Genomic DNA, 5,626 nt, shown 5'->3' on the forward strand with positions numbered 1-5,626 from the left:
GTGTATGTACCTTTGGAGACAATTTAAGTTAAGCTAACCTAAAATGGGAAGGAAGGGTTTCTCTGCCAGGGCAGATACATCCTCTGTAGCTAATGCATTACGGCCCTGCCTGGCAGCAGCGTGCTGAGGCTTCCCCTGAGGAGATGCTGTACATGGTAGTCAGAGAGCTGGACAAATCCCAAGTGTGTCTTCCCCAGCACTTCCTCTGGCTTGTCAGCCTAGCGCGGATGATTGATGCTTCTGGCAGGGCGGAGGTCTTCATATAAAAAAATAAAGCTCTTGTTTTGAGGCTGTAGAGCAGGGTGCATGTATCGACCTTCCGAAGAAAAGCAAACCAGATGCTCTGCTATTGCCGAGTATTGAATGTCCTCTGCCAAAACCAGATGCTCTGTTACTGTTAAGTATTGAATATCCTCTGCCAAGAAAGATGCAGCCAGGCACTGCTGTTTCGGAGTGTAAACCTTGCAGTTGGATGCCAGAGGTCACGATCTGCTTCTTAAAAACCTGTCTGCAAATTGCTTTCTGGCAGGCTTCTGGGCAACCTCCTCCTGTAAAATTATGGGGAGGGGGGGAAATGGGACTGTCTGGAACATTCACAGAGGTGTCTGCTGCTCCTTTGCTTTCTCTAGGAGAAAGAACTACCCCTTTCTTCCCTCCAGACTGCCTCTGAGTCCTGTTTTCACAGAGCAACCCAAACAACCCTCCCTTGTGCAAGTTGTCTCTGCCTTTCCCGAGTGTGGTGCCCGGAGCTGGATGCAGCGTGCGAGCTGAAGCCTCGCCAGCGCAGCAGAGAGGGGAAGGATGGCTTTGTGCGTGGCACGCAGCACTCGTATTACTTCTGCTCGTGCGTCTCAGTGAGCTGCACGTCACTTTTTGCAGCATTGTGACTCTCCGTGGTTCATTTCGGTGGGTCGGGAGGCCGCGCTCGCAGCTGCCACGGCACCAAGAGCAGCTGCGGAAAGCGAGACTGACTGCAAGTGAGGGCAGAGCGCTGCGACTTCACGTGTCGCGTTGGTTACAGACAGCTTCGATGGTTTGTCACTGTTCTTGTATTCCAGTCACGTGCCCTGCGTTTCCTGTAGCCTTTCCTTGCCTGGTGTTGTCTGAGCTGCTTGTGATTCTGCTTTATTCAGCTCTACCCTGTGGGGTCCTGCACTGTACTGGTGTCTTCTGGTGTGATGGCGTCGCTGATGACTCTTCCTGGGGCATGTCTTACAGCCAGATGTGTGGTCGCTGTGTGGCTCTTTCATCCAGCTCGCGTGGGAGCAGGGAAAGTACTCGAGTGATGTGTGTTGTGTATGGGGCTCTGGCCACGTGTGTAAGTGGTCTCTGCTTGTGTGTTTTCCTCACCTTGAGAGCTGGGTGGAAGTGCAGGTACGAGCCTCTGTCGTGATGCTGTCTGGACCTCAGGCTTCCCTTAAGGGTATGTGTTATCCTCAGGAGTAATGGTTTGGGGGAAATGCCAGCGAAGGAGGACGTGGGAGTGCTGCTCCTTACGTGTGGCATGGGAGGGACGTGAGAGGGAAGGCAGTGACACGTGTCGTATTTGGGCCTAAAGGCTGGTGTCTCACTCCAGAAGCTTTGGGAGCAAGTATGAGTTCAGTAAGAGGAAAGTGAATTGGGGCTTGGGAAGGGCCTTTTATAGCAAAACTAACGCACCCTAAAATCCTTCCGTTTCTGTGTCCTCGCTTCTGAAGCAGGAGCTGGTGGTGGCAGCCCATGGGGAGCGTGCAACCAGCAGTGGCACGGGGGAGGCCGGTGGCAGCCCACTTGCTGGTGGCTCTTGTGAAGAGGCTCTTCGTCTCGTTACCGGCATGGGCAGTAAAATGAAGTCCTCTTGGTGTCTGCTGCCACATGCCTGCTGGGCTGAGGCCTGGGAGCAGCTGGCAGTGCTCAAGCACTAAGAAAAAGTGTCCAGACTCACTGCTCATCCCACCTTCTCTCTGCAGTGACCTGCACTTTGCTGCAGGTTTGGCCGTCGATCTGCTGTGAGCTGGTCCCGTTCTCCCAGCACAGAGGCCCTCGGCAGGTCCCAGCCTTCCTCTCCCACCGAGGCGTCCGGCATAGAGCTGCCCAGAGCAGCCACCGCAGGACAGCTTGCAGCAGCGAGGGATGACATCTCTTGCCTTGGGAAAGGAGGGCTCTTCTCCAGCTGAGGGTGGAGAAGGCATCTTGAACTGAGCATGGCCGTGTGGTTGAGAGCATGCAGCAGCAGGAGGTGCTGCTCTGTTCTCCCAATAAGAAAGGCGCTCAGACTCTGTAAGGTACCATTTAAAATGCTATTATTAGAGCTAACACTATAAGGAGAGAATAGCATAGATAATCTTACATCCCTTTAGATGGTGGGAACTCCAGGCGGTGTAGCATCAAATGGGCCTCCGATCCATGCGCAGAGTGCTGGGCAGACCCTATACATAGAAGATGTTTCCCTCATTTCGATCATTTGAGCTATTAAAGGATTTTCTTGCAGGAAAACAACTTCATTCCTCATTTCCAGTGTCAGATGCAAAGGATGTTCATGAGAGCTTCTTGCTGCACTTCTAGATAAAGGCAAGGACGTGCAGGTGGCCCAGTCACTGATGCTGAGTGGGAGCTGCCTGCAGGCTCCTCTGCTGCAACGAGCTGGCTGAGTTTATCCTGCGGCCGAGGGATCTGTGCAGCACAACATGGGCCTGGGCACGCTCAGGCTGACTGCGATGTCGGTCACTGACTCCTCAATGTACAGCGGTCTCTCCTGGTCAGGGTCACTACAGCGGCCTGCGTTTGCGGTATGTCAAGCACGGTTGTCCTGCAGTGTCAGGTGAGACCTTAGCTTGGGAGACCTGGTGCACCGAATGCACCAAAGGGCTAGGCATCTAGCTTAAAGGATTTTTTTTTATTGTGTGTCGTGGTTTAACCCCAGCCGGCAACTAACTCCCACACAGCCGCTCGCTCACTCCCCTCACGTGGGATGGGGGAGAGAATCTAAGGGCAAAAGTGAGAAAACTCATGGGTTGAGATAAAGGCAGTTTAATAGGGAAAGCAAAAGCCGCGCACGCAAGCAAAGCAAAACAAGGAATTCATTCACTGCTTCCCATGGGCAGGCGGGTGTTCAGCCATCTCCAGGAAAGCAGGGCTCCAGCACGCTTAACGGTGACTTGGGGAGACAAATGCCATCGTTCCGAACATCCCCCGCTTCCTCCTCCTTCCCCCAGTTTATGTACCGAGCACGATGTCGTACGGTGTGGGACATCCCTTGGGTCAGTTGGGGTCAGCTGTCCCGGCCGTGTCCCCTCCCAGCTCCTTGTCCCCCCCCAGCCTGCTCGCTGGTGGGGTGGGGTGAGGAGCAGAAAAGGCCTTGACTCTGTGTCAGCACTGCTCAGCAGCAACGAAAACATCCCTGTGTTATCAACACTGTTTCCAGCACAAATCCAAAACAGAGTCCCATGCCAGCTACTGTGAAGAAAATTAGCTCTATCCCAGCCAAAACCAGCACGCTGTGGAAAGTACTTTCCTCCTGGCTGCTCTTCTCCCTTTTCTGCACCCTTCTTCCAGGTGGGACCCCCTCATCTCCTGGGCTGTCACCAGCCTGAGCCAGCACCAGCAGCAGACCTGCCAGGCACTGCAGATCCGCGAGTCGTGCACGTATCGCGCTTTGGCTATTGATTAAACAGTTTCTGTAGGTCCCTTAAGCCGGTCCCACGTGGTGTCCTCTCTGCCCTGAAGAAGAGGGTGCTCTTCCCCTCAGCCAGCCTCAAGAAATCCTCTTGCCTTCAGACTTCCAGTGCCATGGATAGCAGGGCTACAGATGCTGTGCTGCGGGAAGCAGATGGCTGGAAGCTGTCCCTGGCAGGCTTTTATAGGCTGCTCTGGAAATACGAGCCCTAAAGAGATCTCTGCAGGGTTTGCTCTGCTGAGCAGACACCAATGTGTGCCAGTGGCAGTTCAGACCGGTGGAACAACAACAAAACTGGTAGTGAGAGCGGCAGAAAGGAAAGCTTTTTGATGCTAGCGATGTGGATGTGAGGCTTGAGGCCACGGTGATTAAAAGGCCAGTCTTTCTCACCCCGAGACAAACAGCTTGCCTTTTCCTGCATGGTCCTTAGCAGGAAGGGCGTGAGGGAGGGGAAGCCTTTGAGCCTTGTTCTTGAATCACTTAACTCCTTCCCCAAGGGCTCTTTTAATTGCTCTGAGACAGCGTGTCTGCCTTTAAACAGCGCGCAGCTTCCCAAGGTGCTGCTCGGCTGTGCTGTGTGGCGGAGGATGCTGTAAGGAAGTCCAGAAGTCGTCCTAGACTCCATGACTTCTAAGATGAGCAGCTGTAAAAGAGGTGTTTTTCTTCTTTCTTCTCCTGTTCTGCGGTTAAATTCAGGGTTTTGAACCTCCGCCCAGCTAAGTGTGTCCCTCGCAGCTCTTGTGGTCTGAAAACTGCCTGGCTGCCGTGGCTGGAGGAGACAGTAGCAGGGCTTATAGGTTAACTGAAAATGACCTGGCTCACGAGCCTTGGCTGAGCTTTTGCTCTGTGCTAAGCAGTGAGATGAGGGTAAGGGATTTATCTTGCTTTCTAGAGACACTTCTGACGTGTGTTGTAAGGTTTTGATGAGTGATGAGCTAGTTCCACTCCCAGGAGCTAGTCTGTGTGTGTTTACATCTCTTCATCTTCAACAATCCTGAAACTGCTGCCAGCAGCTCCGGGTGCTGTTTGCTGCTGCCACAGGTCTGGTTTCTGAGCGGTGGCCTTTGCATTACAGGATATCGAAGATACTGAACCATATTTTGGTGGGGGATTTCCAGACTCCCTGTTTTTAACCACACAGTGGCAGTGATGAAGCCCTTTGTGGTCGGGGAACCTACTGCTACTTCAGTGCACAGTGGGACCTGCAGGGTTTACTAGGAGGAACTTCAAACCTCTGTGGGTTTTTGTATGAGAAGATGATTCGCCTGGGGACACGCAGCTCGGCTGTATTGGCTGCCAAACAGTAGGTGCATCAGCATGACTGCCGGGCCAGGGCTGCTGCTCTTTGGGTGGTTTGGTTGATGCTCATGGGGTGATGCTTGTACTGCTGCAAACCACCTCTCTGCCCCTTCCTTCTGGGGAGGGGAGCTGTCTTTGGCTCCGCACTGCTCTTTGTGGGGGTTTTTTACTGCAGTCCCTACCCTTAAAGGCGTGAATTGGGCGGCTTGTGTGTGCGATGGGTGCAGGTAGTGGATTCCTTGTCCTGTCCCGCAGCGGGAGCCCTCCCAGCTCTTCTCTTGCTGTGCAGGTGAAGGATGCAACTCCCGCTCTGCCCAGCTGGCTGCTGCCCACATCCCTCTGCATCCTTTGCCCCACCTGGAACAGAAGATTGCTGTCCCCAGCTGGTGGTTGGGGACATCTGCTAAAACCGGGTGCCTTTCTCATGGGTGTGAGTGCAGTGGAGGAATAGGAAGGAGAGCTGCTCCTCAGCAGCCTTTTGCTCTTCAGATTCCCTTTAAAAAGAAAAAAGCCTGTTATTTACTCTGCATTTTTGCTTTGGATATCTGATAGATCTTTGCACACACCTTCCTCCTTTGCTGTCCTGCTTGGGGTCTGCTGTGATGGTTTTATGCATCTCCCACACCCTCTACAGGGAGCAGGCCGAGCGCTCCGGCACTGCTGGGCTCCCCT

This window comes from Pygoscelis adeliae, unplaced genomic scaffold (genome assembly GCF_000699105.1).
Source record: "Pygoscelis adeliae isolate BGI_AS28 unplaced genomic scaffold, ASM69910v1 Scaffold89, whole genome shotgun sequence".
Taxonomy (NCBI): domain Eukaryota; kingdom Metazoa; phylum Chordata; class Aves; order Sphenisciformes; family Spheniscidae; genus Pygoscelis; species Pygoscelis adeliae.